The 21,359-nt window shown below is 35.0% G+C and overlaps 1 protein-coding gene across 12 annotated transcripts in view; it reads right to left on the bottom strand.

Annotated features, from left to right (window-relative positions):
• The window catches only part of NCOA1 (nuclear receptor coactivator 1), a 256,917-nt gene that overhangs the window by 128,349 nt on the left and 107,209 nt on the right, over nt 1-21,359 (bottom strand). For all 12 annotated transcript variants that reach the window (XM_063077723.1, XM_063077726.1, XM_063077730.1 and 9 more), the window contains one exon: nt 10,446-10,588. The gene's annotated coding sequence lies outside the window, so the exon portion shown is untranslated. The remainder of the gene's footprint in view (nt 1-10,445; nt 10,589-21,359) is intronic.

The raw sequence follows: 21,359 nt of genomic DNA, 5'->3' as shown, positions 1-21,359 counted from the left end.
CTTAGGGCCCACTCAGGGACCCAGGGCATGGAGAGGGGGACCAGAACCCCCTCCCACAATCAGGCACACCATGCCAGCACCTCAGGACCCACTTGGCGACCTGGGGTATGGAGCTGGGGATCAGACATTCTCCACAACCAGGCACACCGCCAACACCAAGGAGCATGCCAAAAACATCTTCTCCATGTGGGTGGCCCACCACAGCCACCACAATAACCATGGCTGCCATGAAGGTGGCTAGACGCCACAACCACCACGCAGATTGTCTGCCAGCCACTGGAGTGCCTTAACACAAGGAGAATCACCAGCAGAGATAAAGAAAGGAGGAGGGTCTCTCTCTCCACAGAGCCCATTTCAGAGTGATGGAAGAGGCATCTGCTCTGTGATAGTATTGGGGGACCTGATCACACCTCTCAGCATTGGACAGATCTTTTGGGCAGCAAATAAACAGAGTAACCATTATTCTTTCAGAGGGTGAGAAGAAATCTAGGGTGATTGGTGGGAGGAAAGAAAGGGGGATGGGGAGGGATTAGACAAGGGGCATTAATAATAATTAGAATTTGTAACTATATATATGCTAGTAATATTGATTTAATCAACATATCTCAGTGTTGAACCCCCAAAATTTGTATAATCAATTTTGATTCAAAAAAAAAAAAAAAATAATAATAATAATAATTAAAAATTTTTAAAAAAAAGAAAGGGGAGGAGAGTAGGGGGATAGTGAGAAGATGGTTAATGGACACAAAATTACAGCTAGATAGAGAAAATAAGTTCTGTTGGTGTACAGTCGACCCAGGAATCTATAATTAACAATGATTTAACTGCATGGTATCAATGATTAGAAGAGAGGAGATCAATATTCACATCACAAAGAAATCATTAAATTTTGCAATGAGGAATATGCTAATTACCCTGATTAGATCATCACACATTGTATACATGTACTGAAATATAACTGTGTACCCCATAAACAGGTACGATCAATATGTTTCAATAAAAAATTTTTAAAAATAAATGGGAAAGTGTACACACAGCAGGCACATACTTATCTTTAAAAGGCTGACAATAAAATAATCACTGTTTAAAAAAAGATAAAGTTAAAAAAGTACAGTAAGAAGCAAACCCAGAGTACTTCGTTGCATATTAATTTTTATCCCTGCCCCTTTTTAACAAAAGCATATTATATAAATTTACAGCCAAAATTATTTGTTTAACAGTCTGTATATCAACTACTAAATCTAAAATATTAGTGACTCTTACATCCACCATTACGTTTACATTAAAGAGATAAACACTAAAGAGCCTAGACTAGTGAATTTCAATATTACTAATACTGGATGCAATATAAACACATCTATTTTGGAGACAAATTATTCTCAAAAGAGTGCTCCTACTATTTTCATGCTCTATTCTACATTCCACATTTCCAGCTGCGGAAAACAATAACAACAAACTAACCTCCTCCATTCTCCTTTTCTTTTACTTTTCCCCATCCAAGAAAAAAAAAAAAAGCCACCTTCATACCCATCCAATTACTGCTACCCAAAACCCGATATCACCCTTGAAATCTTTTCCGTTCTCATACCTTATATATTCAATCACCAAGCACCACCTAGTCTATTTCAAAAATAGAATCCATACACATACAAATTCAATACCCTATTCCTGCTTGCATCCCTTCCATGGAGTTTTATCTCATGATAAAATCAGAAATTCACAACATAGCCACTCTCCCCAAAGCATACTCTGCTTTAGTGACACTGGTCTTTCTTCAGTTCCTCCTATTCTCCAATCTTTGTTCCTCACTCCAAGGCCTTCACTACAAGATATTCTCTGCTGTGAATAATCCCTCATACCTTCTTCACCTATGCAATTCCTACTCATTGTTCAAGTTTCAGTTAAAATTCTACTTCTCCTACCCAAGGAATCTAAATCAGCCTTCCGTTATCCTTTCATAGCATTTTCTATTTTTTCTTCATAGCATATTTTCCACAATTTTATTTACATATTTGTTGTGTAATTTGTGTTTATTGCCTACTTCCCTCAATAAACTGTAAACTCCCAGGTAGATATTTTAAATCTGGCACAGAGTAGGTACACAACACTTTAAAAAATTAATTTGTCAAATTAATGAACCTGCTCTAATTCAACAATGTTTATGCAGTTAAAAGCTCAAGGAAGATGAAGATCGTTAAACTGGTTAAAGGACATTATAAATCTTTCTATACAAATCTAAGAGCAGTATCAATGGCATGGGGGAGGGGGATATACCAGATTATTAATGTAAGGGATTAGTCATAGGTTTGGAGGTGAGAACAGAGGGAGGAAGGAAAATTGAAATAAATTAGTAAAACTGCTAGATTAGTCTCTACTACTTGGGGAAAGACCATTTCTGAAGCATCTTTATGCAATGTAATTTTTCTCTGTTTCTGCCACAAAGCAAGAGAAAACACCAGGGTGTTCGAGTCCACATTCAAGGAGCTAAACATTAAACATAACACTAAACTGGAAGTGTTTAGTTATTTCCTAACGAGCAACTCCACTTGATCAGAAAGGAGCTGTTGAGGACTATCAAAACTAAGCTGTTCTAAATCCCCAAAACACTAAAGCAGGATGCTCAGATAGAATTTGAATTCCCAGTACAGGTTTTGTATATATGTTAGAAGATAGCACTCTATTAAAGCCCAAAACAAAGCACGGATTATAGCATTTTAGGTAACAGTTAAAATTGGTATATACTTTATCAGATGAGTGTTTGTATTACTAATTTTTTCTATGTGCGTGTTCTATCTACTTTACCACATGTAACTGACAAAGGCAGTTTTACTTACTATCTCTTTGTACCTCTTAAGAGTGGCAAAGAATAGATACTCACTAAGGTTAACTGTAAAATTATTTGGACATAGGTATTTCTAGTTCTTTTTATCATATTTCTAAATTACACATTGCCTTTTAAAATAGGGGAGTGGCCAGCATATGCACTTAAAGGTTTTAATAAGTAACTGCATTTTTGGGAATTCAAGGTTATAATCATGTAACAAGATATGTTAATTAATGTTCACACTTAACCATCACTTTCCATATGGTGACATACACAGTACCTTGGGAGGCAAAGGGGAAGGAATGATAGAGGCCTAGCCTTATGCCTTTAAAAAAACGGGTGGTAAACATTAGTGAAGCACTTTTAAATCAAATCATAAAACATCTTCTTTTTATTTTTTTTACTCAGTATACATCATTTTTTGGTAACAGGTAGAATCATTCAATCCTTAAATATTTAAGAACCCAATATGTGGTAGGCACTGTTCCAGGTGCTAGGGATATGACCGTGAACAAGAGAGATGACGGCCCTACTCTCCTTTGGCTTACATTCTAAGAGGAGGAAAAGAAAACTGGATAATCTGAGGTGGAAACCTACTTTATAGATTGAGTGATTAAAGAGAATTTATACGTGAGGGTAACATCTGACTGAGACTACATATAAAATATGATCTTAACCCCCAAATTGTTTCAGAAATCAATTATTTCATAGTATGCGTATAATAAAAAACTTAGCATAAATGCTTACCCTCTTTTACCAGTCTTGAACTTCTCGTTATTATCTATATGATGCCTATATTTAGAAACCCAGGCAACAAAATTTAATAGGCTGGATAGAAAATTATTATCCCTATCACTCAAAGTCACTACTAAACACACTATTATCCCTGGCAACCATATCACCATTTCCCCAGTTTTCTAGGTTCTTAGAACTGCTTAACTCAGCTCTCCTCCTTGCTTTTCCTATATTCAATCCACTAATATCTCCAGCTGATTCTTTCTCTCCAGTAGTCTATCAGACCAACATGTTGTCCACTTTTTCAAAATCATCACTATACTCCACACTATTAGCAATCCATGTCTGAAGCATTTCAGCAGTATTCTGACCTTTGTCCCTGGTGTGGCTACACAGTGCATCCTGCTGAACAATTCCCCACATCTCCATATTCATAATGTCACACCCCTAGGCACCACTACTTCCTTTCCATAACTTTCCCTAAAGAATTCACACTCCTGCTACCTAACATTCAAGGTCTCCCATTAATACAGCCTGTAATGACAGACCTTAAAAATGCATGAGGAAAAAGTCACCAAATTAAATGGAGAAAAACAAATACACCACCATAGTAGGAGATTTTAATGCCCACCTCTCAGCAATCCACAGAAGAACCAGCCCCCTCTGGAAAAAAAAAAAAAAAAATCAATAAAGACTTGAAAGATCATTTTGCTGTGGTTTGAGTGATCCTCCAAGCTCATTTTGGAACTTAACCCCCAATACGGTGGTGGAAGGTGGGGCCTTTAAGAGGTGATTGGATAGTGAGGACTTTCTCCTCATGAATGGGTTGATCCCATTAATGGGTTGATGGTTTAGTGAGTGGTCATGGGAGTGGTTCTGATAGCTTTATTAGGAGAGCAAGTGATAAGGTTAGCTCTCTAGCTCTTGCCATTCTCACCATGTGATTGCCTATATCACCATGGTACACTGCACAGAACCCCCACCCAGAAGAATGCTTTCACCCAATGTGCCCCCCAGACCATGGACTTCCCAGCCTCCAAAACTGTAAGAAATAAATTTCATTTCTTTATAAATTACTCAGTTTCAGATATTCTGTTATAAGTGACAGAAAACAGACTAATACAGATCTGAACAGTACTATCAACCACCTTGACCTTACTGACATTTTCAGAACACTATACCCAGCAACTACAGAATACATATTATTTTCAAGTACATGTGATACTTTCACTGAGACAGACTATATGCTGATAAGTCAAAATAAATTCAAAAGGATTAAACTCATTAGAATGTGGTTTGAACACACTGAAATAAACTTTAAAAACCAATAAAAATAAGACATTTAGAAAAACCTCCAAACTAAATGTTTAACACACTTCTAAATAAAGAATTTGAAACTCTTTCAAGCAGAATAACAAAAAGTACAAATAAAAGCACATATAAAAATACATACAAAAATTTGTAGAACACAGTAAAAGCAGTGTTTAGAAGGGACAGAATTTAGAGCTTTAAGTACTTATTTTAGGGGAAAATAGATTTTCTAAGGTTCTATCTTAAGAAGTTAGAAAAAAAAAAAATCGAAGTAAACCCAAAGGAAATAATCTAAAAACAGAAATCAATGAAAAGAATAAAACAACAGAGAAAAGTAACAAAGCAAAAATTAGCTCCTTGAAACAATTAACAAAATTGGTAAATCCCCAGTTAAAATGGCCATTAACACAGACTCACTTTGCCTTGAACCTTGTCTGAAATCAGCACGATAGGCATCTTCTAGCCTTCAGCCACATTTGTACCCTACCCTCCACTGCCAGCTTCCTATTCTTCTATACCAGAGGTCAGCAAGTTATGGTTCCTGGCCTAAAGAGGGGCCAGTGCCTGTTTTTGTGTAGCCCATGAGCTAAGAATGGTTTTTACATTTTTAAATGGCTGAAAAAAATCAAAAGAAAAATAGTATCGTATGATACCAAAAAAAGTACATGAAATTCCATTTCAATGTCCATAAATAAACTTTTGTTGGAATACAGTCATGCTCATGTGTTTACTCATTGTCTATGGCTGTTTTCCCACTCCACCAGCCGAGTTGAATGGCTGCTGCATAGACAGAAACACCTACAATATTCATCATCTGGTTCTTTACAGAAAAAGTTTGCCAATCCCTGCTCTATACATACTCTTCCTCTTCCTCCTGTCTTTTCTATCGATTTATGCATCTATCCCAAGAGTCAGCTCAAGATCCATTCCTGAAAAATGTCACTTCCACTTCCTAGAAAATATTCTGTTCAAAATCTCCTATATTGATTTGTAGAGTACTAAATATTTTTATGTGTGTATGTTGTTTCACCATTTAGCAATAACTTCCCTAAAAAGGAGATTGTACCTGCCACCCATCAACAAAATACCTAGTGGCAACTGAACAAGTAAATGGGCAAGAGCTAAGGAAACTACCAGCCTCCTCTTCTCTGAAGTAAAGACCAAAGGGTTGGGGGAAAGCAGGGTGTGATAGGAGCCTGGAATCAACTGGGAATTAAATATGCATAAATTTGAAACTGTTATCTTTTATTAAAAAGAAATACAAAAACTTAACCTGTATATTTTCTAAAAATAAAGGGTTTAGTTTCTCTGATTATAAAAGAACTGCTTGCTTTGTGAATCAAGAATAGAAAATGTAAAATTTTTTAATTGAAACATAATTGATTATACATATTTGTGAAGTACAGAGTTGAATATCAACATCTGTGCACAATAAATGGTGATAATTAGCATGCTCATCATTATACAATGTAATCATTCTTTGTGACCCTTTACCAATTTCTTACTAACCCCATTTCTCATTTCTCACATTCCCCATTTCCTATCTCTGTTAACCTCAGTTGTGTTTTCTCCTTTTGTAAGTTCAATGTATTATTGTGATTGCTGTATCTTTCAAAAATGTAAAAATTTACTTAATTAACAGCCCTTTCTTTCCCTTAGATGAGCAGTTCTAATTTTTTTTGATTTAAGGATTTTTTAAATTCTTTAAAAAATTTTTGAGGACCCAAAGAGGTTTAGTGGGCTACCAATATTTATTGTATTACAAATTAAAACTGAGAAATTTTTTAGAATTTTTAATAGCCCTTTAACAATGCTTTATTTTTCTTTACTGTGAATATGCAACACTAAAAGGACAATAACCAAGAATATAGTTGGGTACTACTGTCTTGATCTGTGATAATGCACCAATTTTACTCTCCCTTACTGTTGCACTATCACTGCACACATTAGAGAAGGTAAATAATATCTTAGAATTATTAATAAAACAATTATGACATTGTAGGCCCTATAAAAGGGCTTTGGGGACCCTGTTATGGGCTAACTGTGCCCCTCTAAAATTCATATGTTGAAGCCCTAATCCCCAATGTGACTATATTTGGAGACAGTTAAGGGTTTAAGGAGGTAAATAAGATAAAATAAAATAATAAGTGTTGGGCCCTAATCCAATAGGACTTGAGTCCATATAAGAGGAAGAGACAGCAGGAGTGTACATGTACAGAGGAAAGTCCATGTGAGGATACAGGACAAAGGTGGCTGACTAAAAGCCAGGAAGAGAGGCTGCACCAGAAACCAACCCTGACAGTACCTTGATCTGGACCTCCAGCTTCTAGAACTGTGAGAAAATAAAGTTCTGTTGTTTAAGCCACTCAGTCTATGATATTCTGTTATGATAACCTGAGCAGACTCCCAGGGTTCAGCAGACCATACCATGAGAATTTTTACTCTAGATATATATGTCTTATTATCTCTTTCTTTGCTCTGAAGGAAGAGGGCAAAGATCCTTTCATAGACAAAGACAGAGATCTGGAGCCTAGGAAAAGAAAATAAGATGATATCCAAGAATACTAAAGAAAATAAATCCCATGATAAAAATGGAAAAGTAAGAAAGTTCAATAGATAATCCAAATAAGCTAAGCTCTCTCATCAATCTACACCTAGATCTCCCAAATCCCACATTACTTAGAATATGCTATAAAGTTTAAGCCTCCCCTGCTCATACCCTTACTGTTTATCACTTTTCTGAGTTTTCACCTCTACCTCCTTCTAGCCCTTTGAACCCTCATCACTTGTTTGACCTTATAGAATTTGGCTAGAGAGATATGAGGTGACACTTCCACCAATCTAAAGTCAATTTTCTCTCTGAGCTTTCAGATGCTTTCTAAAATACTATACTGGTCGTCCTCAGCTTCTTCTCAATATCCTTCCAATGCCTGGTAAATGTGGACATAATAGCTCAGTCCTCAGCTCTCTGCTCTTCTGTGCCCATGTGCATACACATGAAGATATACACATGTGCACACGGTCATGCACACATAAACACATGCACTCACACACATTCTTTCCTTGGAAAGTATCAATGTTCTTATACATTCAATTTAATTTAAAAATCTATTGAGTATCTTATATATGACATCTCAAATTCAGTCTACTAGGAAAGACGAAGGCATAAAGCTAGCTATAAAAGCTAGAAATCATTAAAAGTATAATTTTGACCATGTAACAATGAAAAATTACTAATAATGAAAAATGATCCTATAATTCCACAAATGATCAAATTAGTATCATCAGAAAAACAGGCAAAGAATAAAAATAAGCAATGCATAAAAGATGATATGCAATGGACAATAAAAAATGAAAATATATTCAACCTAATTAATAAATGTATGAATAAAATTAAAATTATAGCAAAATAATTTCTCTTCTATCAGATTGGCAAAAGATTAAAAAGACTGACAAAATCCAGCATTGGTAAAGGCCTAGGGAAGTATGCAATGCTCCACATAACTGTCAGCAATGTAAATTGGTACAGCCTTTCTGGAGTTACCAAAATAATCAAAATAAGGGCTGGCCAATTAGCTCAGTTGGTTAGATCATGATGCTGATAACACCAAGGTCCAGGGTTCGATCCCTGTATTGGCAAGCTGCCATTTAAAAAAAGAGAGAAAGCTGAATGGCCAAAATAATTAAAATTTACAATCCACCTTTTAAGAATCAATCTTTATCATATAATCAAAAGTGCAGAGATACAAGCATAAATATAGGGCAGTAGTTCTTAACTGGGGGCTGTATTAACTCCAAGAAACATTTGGTAATGTTTGGAGACATTTTTGGTTGTCACATCTCAGGTTGGAGAGAGCTACTGATGTCTAGTAGGCAGAAGCCAGAGATACTACTGAACACCCTACAATGCACAGGACAGCCTGCACAGCAAAGAGTTATCAGACTCAAAATGTCAAAAGAGTAGAGGTGGAAAAACTGTGGTACAGGAGGATCAATAGTTTTTACTGTAGTGGCTACTGTTGCTGCTCTCCAGAAGGGAAAAAAATTAATTCTTATTTAGGTCAAATTCCTGGATACTGATGGGCTATGTAACTAGCAGATGGGGGCCAATGTGCATTAAAAGGTCGAACTGCTTGTACAGTTCTCCCTCTCCTATGTTCATCATCCCTTTTGTTTGATAGTTAGTTGGTATAGCCTGATTTCTCAGAATTGGCTGAGCATTTTCCTCTTACATAGTTAATGTGTCAAAACACATAGAGACTACAGGTGTCACTAGTACTACCAAGTATCTATTAATCACCCTATGAGCAGAACTTGACAGCCAGCTAAAAGAGTAGGTCAAACATTAGGTTTGGGGAAATGAGACAAAGGTGTGTATTAATTCCTAACACAGCCTCCTAGGATACAGGAATACAGAGATCAGTAACAAACTGGACCCAAAGGGAATGCAAATTCAGGAGCTTTGCTTAGAAAGTTGCCTGAACACACACATACACAAAAAATGAAATCTGAATCTCTAGAGAATACCCACGTTCAATTAAACACTGGAATGCCATGGCTAACGTGTTCAAAGAAAAAACAAAAATTCAAGAGATTTTAAATACACCAGATATACATTAAGGGGACAATGGAAGTCTCAGGAAAGATGAAGACAAAAGTGCCATTATTGTAATTTTCTAAATATTTCAATAAGATAAAATGTTTCAAATGCCATATTCCAGGAAAGGTGCCAGATGAAAAGGATTAATGAAAGGATTAATGAACTCCCTGCCCACAACAAGATATGGGAATCACTGTAGCAATTCTTCTTATCTCATGATGAAAGTGGGGTAGGTAAAAAGAGATGGAAGCTGGGACAGTGCAAAGAAGGGTTATGTAAAAAATTCTAGCTTAGTTAACTAGAAGAAAGGTATCATGAATCCAAAGTAGCATTTCTTTTCAAATATCTTATCATCTGTTACTACTCATGCAGAGAGGTATTTTCCCTAAATAGCCTACATTTCATTACATACATGTAACTCTTGCAAAGATATGACTAGAAAGGTCCTGTATATCCTATATTTTTACAAATCAAATCTCATTCTTTATATGTAAAACCAAAATATTTCATTTAATGAAATCCTAATGAGTCATTCTTCAAAGACTTAATTCCATCTTAAAATCAAATTTTGTACATATGTGAAACAAGTGAAAAACATTTTTAAAACACACAATAAAAAAATCAAATTTTTTGTATAAAATTAATTTTTACATATTTGTGAAACAAGTGAATAAACAAAAGCTTTAAAAACACAATAAAGATAAGAATTAAATTTGCCCATATTGTTTTCCATAATCCCAGACTCATAATATTGAACAGTTAATAATAACTTGAACATGACATTTGTTGTACAAACCAAACAAATCAAATTATATAAAATTTGGCAATAGCCATAAAAATAAAAATTCCAAATTACTGCCAGTTTATTATAACAAGATGAATTGAGTCTCCCAAAGACAAGCTTTTCTTAGTCTCAGTTTGAGCTAACTTTGACCTTGCTGAGAAAGAATTTTGTAGAAAGGGTAGGAATTTTACCTGGAACAAATGGGAAGAATTTTGTAGAGCAGGTACAAGGAAGAAGCACTGAGGAGTCTGAAGAGGCTGAGAGGACGGCTTATTTTGGGGAGAGAAGGTCGGGAAGAGGTAGGATGTGCCAGCTCAAAGAGGAACACGAAAACCTGAAAATGAACAAAAGTATTTAAAGGCAATTTATAGGAAGTAACCCTTGCTGAATCACATAAAATGTAAACTATCCTCCTCACCCCACAAAATACCTTTAGGAATAGTCTACATTATTTATCACCAAAAATATAATTTTAGAATTAAATTTTTAGCTTGTTTTCTTGTATGTAAGAGGTTTTAAAAAGAAGGGCACAAAATAGTAGTTTAAGGATCAAAACCAATTTGCTCCCCCAATCAATATAATTACACTATGAAAATACACAGGTGGTTAAATTGAATTACAGAGTACTCTCTCTCTTCCAGAAGACAACATATTTCTTCAAGTCAACTAACAAGTTAGTTCACTGCTTAACTCAAGGTCATAATAAAGCCCAGGGTATGGGTCTGGACCCCTATGATCCATTAACTTTCTTCTATGCTGAATTCACAGGCTATACGCCTAATCTTAGGCAAGCTTTAAAGTAGAGAGTAGTCAGTTGCTCAGATAAGGGTAGTGAAGAGACTATGAATGGATCAATGAAAAGTCATCACTACTACTATTGGTAAAATTTAAAGTATGTGTCCCACTGATATTGAAGCTAAGGCCATATTAGTTTGTGGGGAAAAGGTCAAAGAACCTTTAATAGTTTGGAAAACTAATCTTTTTTAGTTTCATGTAAGTTTTTTCAAGAAAGTTCACTATTTAACTGTAAATCTAAAATCTACACAATGGAATACTACTCAGCTATAAAAACAAATGAAATACTGCCATTTGCAACAACATGGATGGACCTTGAGAGAATTATATTAAGTGAAACAAGTCAGGCACAGAAAGAAAAATACCACATGTTCTCACTTATTGGTGGGAACTAAAAATAAATAAATAAATTCACACACACACACACACACACACACACACACACACACACACACACACACACACACACACACACACACACACACACACACACACACACAAAAAAAAAAAAAAAAAAAAAAAAAAACCGGGGGGGAAAGAAGACATAACAACTACAGTTCCTTGAAGTTGATACGACAAGCAAACAGAAAGGACATTGTTGGGTGGGAGAGAGGAGAGGGAGGAGGGAGGGAGGTTTTGGTAATGGGCCACAATAATCAACCACATTGTATATCGACAAAATAAAATTAAAAAAAATAAAATAAAATAAAATAAACCCAAGTGAATATTTCCCAAGAATAAATTAAGGACTGCATTCATAAAATAATTACTACTTAAGACACAATTATCTAATTTTAATGATGCTTAAATTGAAGCAATTAAATAATTAACAGGGGGAAGGAAAGAATCTATGAAAGGTCCTGTTAATTGTTGGCCATTAGTAGAAGAGTTTAAAAAACCACACATTTTGTTTAAATTCCTCTTATGTTTAAATCTAACAAAAGCAATAACGGTAACATAAGTAGTAAGTAACATCAAATTCTTAATCATAAGTGAAAAGATAGTACAAAATGTCTATTCTTTCCTATTTAACCATCTGGAACATATTACAAACTCCCCGAAAGCAAGAAAAATCTGTAAGTATAATTATACTCTGGGACTATTAACATGACATGCTTCAATAAATACTCCTAATAGGATCTGCTGATATAACAATTGGCACTAAAACTGATGGATTTTCATTATTTAGCTATTTGTTCTTATGGACTATATACTGAAGAAAACCAATTAATTGTCTATTGAATAGAGGAGGAGGCAAAAAAAAAAAAAAAAAAACATGCAGCAAGGGCAAAGTACGGCAGGTTGTAGAGGCAGAACAGAAAAAATGAGCAAAGATTTGCAAAGGCTGTGTTCAAATTATACTTTGTCTCCCTCTTCCTTCCTTTCCTTCCCCACCAAATCAGGTATAACTATTTGTGCCCTGGTCAAAAGTGAGTTGGTTAGGGTTAGGAGAATATATTAAATTAAATCTTGAATCAGCTAAGTTCCAGATCTGGCTGAAGGTCTTCAGGCCAGATCACAAACTAGTAGCAAGAAAAAACATTCAAAATTTACTCTGTTCTTGATGGTTTGGGATATATGATACATAGCTACTTAAATGGAAAAGTTAAGCAAGGCAAGAACCCCATGAGCTAGGAATTTTAGGAACACAGTTCCAGCAGCTGAGCAACAGAGGCAAGAGGGTTGCTGTGATAGTCTTATCCAGATATAATGAGCAGTTGGACTAATCAGCAAATTGGAGTGAATGAGACACTGGACTAATTCAACAAGAGTTGGGAGTCAAAAAGAGAGGCCAAATTGCCTGTCTGCACATGTGAATCACAAAAGTAATTCATGTTTATGGTACAACTTTAGAAAATACAGGTCAATAAAAAGAATAAAATTAAAATCACCCATTACTGTACTATCTAGAATTAAGGTGAATATCTGCACATGTATTCTTCTACAAATATAGATACATACACAGTTTTGTTTTACTGATTAGGAGTCACATATTGTTTAAGAGCATCTTTTTCCACTAAATTTATATATGTAGCTTCTCATGTCATTAGATACTATTCAACATAATTTCAATGTCTATAAAGTATGTGTGCATGTATGTGTGTGTGTCATAGTTTTTAAGCAATGCAGTGGGACTTTAGATTGATTTTTTTTTTTTTTTTTTTTTTGCTATTAAAAACAATACTGAGGCATCTTCTGGCCATCTTTGTTTATATTCAGGATTACACCCTCTGAATAAGCTTCTACAAACACAAAGGTTTCTGGCATGAGGAACTTAATGCCATTTAACCAAGCCTGGGCTTACAGGAGATAACAGATGTCTGAGGAAGAGGCTAATGAATTCACTTATGTACACATTAATTATGAGGTGGCAATAGGACTTCCAAATAGATATGTTCAACTGACTGTCAAAGAAGTGTGATACAAAGGTTTTTAGAATCCCTAACATATTGATGGTAATAGAGTGTATGAGATAGTCAAGGAAAAGTATGAAGAAAGAGAGGAGAATGATTATTATGGAAACATAGCAATATTTAAGGAGGGAAGCAATTAAAGCTGGAAGAATAAGTAAAACACAAAGGAAATGGATAAAGGTAAAAGGAAAACCAGAAGTTGAGGGTAGAGAGATCATAATGTCCAGCTTCAAGAATTATTTTCGGACCTGCCAAAACAGTCACAACAAACTCTTAGAAAAGTGCCCAGAGGTAGTCAAGAGTTCTTGCTAAAATAAACCCTAATGAGGTGAGTACTTCCCTCCAAAGGTACCTAGAATTCAATATACCCCAACATCAATCACCACAATCATAAAAGCTACATATTTTTATGCTCAGTGTTTGTACCACTCTCCCCAACTTCATACCATAAAGATCCAAACGACCAAGTATTCTAAGGTAAATTCGTGAGACAGCATTATATAAAGTCTCTTGGTGCGGAGTTGGGATTGGGAGAGACTGTCTAAAACTAATTCTCTCCCTTCAAGGTTTCGGCTAGTCCTAGTATACGAAGATTTGTTATCACAGAAAACATGTGCATATGCACATTTTCAACCTCGTTTTACAAACTTTCCTAAGTATCCTTTTCAGAATTAATTTTGTACAAACTTGATTTAATTTTTCCCTTTCTCTTGCTATTCTCTGTTTAACCCTAAGGGATTAAGAGCATTAGTCTTCCAAAAACGGTTTTCCACTGTTTCCAAATACCCACACCAACTGCTTCACTTCCCCCAGTTCTAGTCAGCGATTGCTCATGAAAACAAAACAAAAACAACACAATAATTATGGGTGGGCCTCAAATAAATACACAAGTTGAGTTGTAAGAGATCAAAAGTACATATACTATTGCATCAAGTCATGTTCATCTGGCTGCCAGAACATGCAGTGCTATGTTATTCATTCATTATTCCTATAATCCCTGATATTTTATCCATTACAACCACCTATTTCAACAACCTCTTCTTTCCCATAGACCCACATTCCTCTCCTTCCAAAAATTCTTTATTCATTCTCTTTTTCTTATTCCAGTTTTGCCAAAAGGAGTGGTCTTTCCCTTTCAGTTTTTAATGTGCTTTATTTTACTGGGAAGGGACACTAGAGAAAGATGGAAAGTAATGTCAACTCCCATACATACAATCTTGTGATGAACATCAAATCCATATAAGAGCAACAAACTTTACTAAAGTAAAACTCCATACTTTGGATGAGCCACTCAACAAATAACTTTTCATCTCATGCAAAGAAGGATGATGAAAGGGAAACATGCAAACAGCAGACAGCACAAAGTGATATTCACCCTAATGCACAAATCGTCATTTCCAATCCTCTGAAGATTACTGTTCCTGTGTTCCTCTCGTCTCTCTTCCACCGATGTATAAACTAATGTCACAATAGTACCAAGTAACAGGCATGCAGACTTCAAAAAGGGCTATTTGATAGGAAATTCACTATTACACATGAAGAGTACCATTTTTACTTTACTTTAAAAAATTGTCGGCTTTTGTAAAGCCTAAACTTAAAAGTGGGGTCTTAATATCCCAGCACTGACCTGATAAAAGCATACTTTCCTAGTATCCCTGATATTTTCATTAATGTTGGATGAATGGAACACCTTTGTAGTAATGTCAAATTTCTACCAGCCTTCACTTTGCTTCCTATCTAGACTTACTACTATAATCACTTATGTTCTCATCCCCTCCCTCTGAAAAGCCATTCCTCATCTGCTAAGATTTGGTTGAGTAACTCTCCTTTGTGTCCTCATAGTACCCTAAGCTTACCCTATTATAGCATCTAGCAGAGTAAGTATCTACATATCTGTTTGGATATATAAAGAAGTGAACTGTAAGCCCCTTGAGAGCAAGAAGACTATGTCTTATTCATTGTTTTATCTCCAGAACCTAGGACAGTGATTGGCACCAAGTAGGTCCTCAACAGAGACTATTAGCATTGGTCCCCATGAGCACCATTAACCAGGACAAGCAACCAGCATCCACAAACTGCTCTACCAACACCATCCTATATATACCAAGGCTTACTACAATCTCCTGCACAGAAGCCAACACAACTTCCTTAGAGGATACCTTGAGTACTGATACTGACCATCTACCATGTGCCAAGCAATATATTACAGGTTTTATTTAATTTTATTTCTTTAAATCCCCTATGAAGAAAAAATAATTACCCTCCTTTACCAATGAGAGAATCAGATCTCAAAAAAGATACATTACTTTCTCATGGCTAAAGAGTAAACAGTTGAGGAGAGATTCATGCCCAAGTATATCTGACTATATATTGAGGCCATTTCTACCTTGTTATTGTGCTTCCCTGTTGAATCAATATATTTGAATCATTACATATTCATTATTTTTCTTGCTATATTCTGCAATGTTAAATCACCTTTGGGAATCAATAAAAATTTGTGAATTATCTGGAAGACTGTAAATATGGTGGGTTAGGATTACATGCTCTGGAATCAGATTGACTACTTGGATTCAAATAGGGTTCAATATAGGGTTGTTGTGAGGAATAAATGACAGTATCTGTGAAGGACTTAGAATAGAGCCCAGCATATAATAATAGTAATACTAACAGCTAGGATTATTGCATGCTTACTATGTACATTACCTCATCTTCAATAAACATTACATATTATTATTTAATTATTTAAGATTACATACAGTTATTAACTTTTTCTATGTCAGTGGTTCTCAAACCTTGTAGTGCATCAGAATTATCCAGATGGCTTTTTTAAATACCCACAGGCTTTGCACCCTGGATATTCAGATCTGTAGGTCTGGGTTAGGCTTTAGAAACTATTCATTTGAAAATTCTCCAGAAGGATTCCTATTCCCAGAAATATGCTAGAGAAGAGATCTTAAAAATTTTCTGCTATGTAACATCCCAAACTACTCATTAAAATATAAAAATCAGCATTTTCAACATTGGATATGCCATAAAGAATATAAGGTGAAACCTCTGATGTCAAGAATGAAAACAAATCAAGAGGACAGACAGAAAAGCAAGTAGTGAAACTGCCGGATACTACTGGGGGCACATATGGATCCCAGTAAGCTAGGGGTAGGAGGGACTGAGGAAGAAAGCTTAGGGCTCCTAAAGTCAAATCAGAGACTATCAGACAAAGACGGGGCCCAAAGAAGGAGAATAACGCCCCCCAAAAGATGAATTCAAACATTAAAAACACCTGAAAGGCAAACATCAAGGAGAAATTACCTCTTGGCCTTAGCAAAGACATCATGAAGATTAGGTGCCTAAATCATCTATACTACATGAATGTTCCTAAAAACCAAGAGTGAGAATTTTAAGTTAAAACCCAGGTTCACAGACCCCAACTCCAAGCACACAGTAGAAGGAAATAAAAATCCTCTCTGGAGGAATGTACCCTGAACCCAAGACTAAAAGTACTCCCATAGTTCCACAGTGTTCTAATTTTTAAAAATGAGTTCACAACTTGGAAAGAAAAATCACAAAAAACACAAGTAAATAAGGCACTATTACAGAGTCAAAGAAAACAAACCACATAATTTGTAGCAAAAATTTCCTGCAAAATTTTAGATATTAGAATTATCAAATATACAACATTAAATGTTTATTAAGAGAAAAGCAACTCAAAAACATTAGTAAAGCTCAAATAAACAGGCAAATCTGAAAAAGAGCCAAATAGAACTGCTAGAATTGAAAAACACTTCAAGTAAAATCATAATGGAAGAGTTAAATAACAACTAAAACACACTGCAGAGTCAGTGAATTGTTACACAAAAATGGCAAAGCTATCTAGAATGCAGCAAATAGTCACAAAGAAATGAAAATATAAATGAGAGGTTGAGACATGGCTGAGAGAATGGAACAATCAGTATTAGAAAGACTGCTTTCTCTTAGCACAATACAATGAAATAAGTCAGTAATAAGATAAACATAAAATCACCATACATTTGGAAAATTAAAACCACAATTCTAAATAACTCATGACTCAAAGAAGAATAAAAGAAATTTTCTAAGAATGAATGAAACAATAATGAAAATACGACATTTCGAAACCATAAAATGTAGTAAAAGCATTACTCAGAAGAGAATGTATTACCATCAGTGCTTTTATTAGGAAAGAAGAATAGCTGAAAATTAAGCTAAATATCTAAGAAGTGATTTTAAAAACTTACCAAAAAAAGGAAAGAGATAAGTATAAAAGCACAATTAATGAAACAGAAAACAAACACACGATAAACAAAATAAGAAAATACAGATAAGCAAAAAAAGAAAGAAAAGCAAATTCAACCATAATAATTTTTTAAAAATCATCTCACCAAAAAAACTGAGTTTTCCAAACTCAAACAACAGACAGTTCCAATCCTATATAAAATAAACTCTTCCAGGAAGAGGAAATAATCTCCAACTCATTCTATGAGGCCAGTAAAATCTTAATTCCAAAACCAAGCAATATAAAATAAGAAAATAAACAGATCAATCTCACTCTTGAACACCCGTGCCAAACTCTACATAAAATACAGGTATGTCTCACAATTCAAAACTCAACATAGAAAATGAATTAATACAGCAAATTTTATTAAGTAGAGAACTGATCTCCTTTGTTATTCCAACTTATTTACTTTGTAAAATGCATCAAATAGACTCAAAAATGCAGTATCACTCACTAACCACATTCTAAAAAATTCATTCTCTAAAACTTAGGAACCAACAAGTTCTGTGGTTCCCAAATTATGCTCCCAAGTTATCCCGGGACACCACAGGAATTCACAGGGGTGTAACAGGATGTTTTCAATTTGAAGAAAACACAACAACACACATTATCTGTCAGACATTGAATGCACTATTTCAGTTTCAATATTAAATCTCACCGCATTCCTTTTGATTATTTCTTAAACTTCTGAATCTGAGTTTATGGTAGTTGCTGTGATAAAGAGCAAGCACCAAGGTGAAATCAACATGGAACAGGAGACGAGAGTGGCAGTACCAGACCTGGTTCCAAGGTTTGAAAAGTTATGCATTACCCTCAGGTGCATATATGCCATTGGCAAGTAACTGTGTTTATGTATGAATAAAATTAAAATATTACTTTTTTGTTGAATTTATGTGTATTTTTTCAAATAGCTAATAGTTTGTTAGGACATAAATACTTATTAACTTGTTTGAACCTAACTATTTAATAAATGTAGCTGTTAGGTATTTCTCTGATCTATGGGCACTGTGGGAAAGCTTGGGAATCTCTGAAATAGTCATATAACATGGTATCCCTCACTATTCAAAGAATCTGAAAATATGTAGATAGTGAAAGATACTTTCATTGGCAAACTGAATGTGGCAATGAACAAAAAGATCCATATATCTCTTGATCAAGCTGAGTTTATGCTAGGAATATGAGTGTGATTTAACATTATGAAGAGATAAATTTTCACAAAATTAACAGATCAAAACAGAAAACCCAAATGATCATTTCACTAGTTACTCATAAAGCATTTGATTAAATTCAACATTCCTGATAAATTTTTTTTAAAAATCTTAAAGAGAACCTCCTTACTTTCTAAAGGGTATTAAAGAACACAGAAAATATTGTAGACAACTGTGAAATATTTGAAGCATTCACTTTAAAATTAGAAACAAGACAAGGACGCCTATTTAATCAGCACCTCTATTCAACACTGTACATGTCTAGCCAGCACAGTAACAGGGAGGAAAAGGTGAAATATTGGTACTGAAGAAACAAAACTTGGCCAAAAGATGGGAAAAGAGAAACTGGATGATCATGCATGGCAGGTTTTTGTGGCATACAATACTTCCACTCACATGCTACTGGCTAGAACGCATTTAAATGGCCAATTCTGATGCAAGGGAGGACGAATATACAACCCAACTCTGTGCCCAGGAAGAAGAGGAAATTTTTAGTGTACATCTAGCCACTCTCTTCTACTAACCAAAATGGAAAATAATTTAACATTATCTGAAATTGAATTTGCACATAACGCATGAGCCAGCAATTTTATTCCTAGGTAAAGATGCTTTTGCACATGTACACCACAAGACACATATAAAAATACTTATTGCAGTGTTGTTCATAGTAGAAAAAACAAAACCAAGTGTGTCAATCAACAATAGAACAAGTTATCACATATTCATAGCAGAACAGTACAGAGTCATGAAAATAAATGTCCTACAGATAATATAAATGAATCTTAGGAACTTTAAAAAACTTAAAGGCAGATCTTAGAAGAACACACACATCGTTTTTTATAAAGTTGAAAAATAAATAAATAGATTATATAAGTACAGAGATATATGCAGTAAAAGTTATTTTTAAAAATCAAGAGAGGGCCGACCCTGTGGCTCACTCAGGAGAGTGAGGCGCTGGGAGCGCCGAGGCCACAGGTTCGGATCCTATATAGGGATGGCCGGTGTGCTCACTGGCTGAGCGCAGTGCGGGCGACACCACGCCAAAGGTTACAATCCCCTTACCGGTCACAAAATAAAATAAAATAATTTAAAAAAATAAAAAATAAAAATCAAGAGAAGAGCAGTCACAAAATTCAACAGTGTTTACACCTGTGGGGGAGGTGCAAGCAGAGGGATGAGTTGAGAGAGGTTTATACAAGGAGTTTCTGAAGCATTAGTAAAATTTCATGTCTTAGTTTGGGTACATGCTACAACTTGGTTCACATTAACATACTAAACGATGTCTTTACATCTACTTTTTAATGAAGAGCAATACATTTTTATAAAATGATTAAGGAGATTAGAGAAAATATTTTATAGAGAATAACTTAAAATTTTCAATTAACCCTACTTATTTTTTATTTATTAACCAAAATATATTGTCTTGATTATGTAGAGAACTTATTGAAGAAGTTATTATGGAAAGTCTTCCACGTAAACTGTATGCATATTTTAAACATTCCATTCTCCAGTAACTTCATAAGTGTTAAATTCTAACAATACTAGACATTGCTACCATACTGCATGACAGTACATGTATTGAAACCTTGAAAACACGGCCTGCTCGAAGAGAAAACCAGTTTGACCTGATGAAAGCTGAGGTACAGAATATTACCTGAGTTACACAAAACAAATGCAGTTTTATTTCACTAATTTAAGTGCTATGCATATTATAAAAACTGTATAAATGCAATCCAAAGAAGAGATTTACCATGGGAGTAATAATAGTAAGAGGTAATAAAGGTTTGGTGAAAAATTAAGATGAGGCTTAAGAAGCAAGCACAGGAAGAAATACGGTCACTGAAAGAAGCTCCTCCCTAGCTGGAAAGAAAGCAAGAATAGGTAGGCTCGAGCAGAGTACAGGAATAACAGGAATATGTGGCTCTAGACTGAGGAATATCCCAATTAATGCCACTGTTAGAACTATGGGCAAAGCAAAGTAATGAAAACAAGGGAATACACAGTGTAATGACAAAATAAAGAAAGATGAATGGGAAATAAAAACAGATAATCTCAATGCTACCCTCAAGAAGTGTCCAATACTTTCATGGATATCTGAGATCGGTAGAACTAAAGAAGGGAATGGGAAGTAAGAGAAAAAGGTAAATTATAAAACTGGCTGAAGCTACAGTTTCAGGTCACCAGGGCTGTGATTTAAATAACAGCACTAAGGTCAGGCATATAAAAATAATTAATCATAATAATAAAAAGGTAAAAGGGCTGACAGTTTTATAAAAACATACAGCACATTTAAGCCATAGCTAAGCCTCCAACTTGTGGGGCTTTCTGCTTGTTCCATTAGCCCCACTATGTAAATGAAGCTTTTCTCAAATCCTTTCCATAACCGCCTAAATCTGA

The sequence above is a fragment of the Cynocephalus volans genome, chromosome 14 (assembly GCF_027409185.1).
Source record: "Cynocephalus volans isolate mCynVol1 chromosome 14, mCynVol1.pri, whole genome shotgun sequence".
Lineage (NCBI taxonomy): Eukaryota > Metazoa > Chordata > Mammalia > Dermoptera > Cynocephalidae > Cynocephalus > Cynocephalus volans.
Note: the sequence above shows the minus strand (reverse complement) of the source record. Positions and strands in the feature narration are given on the sequence as shown.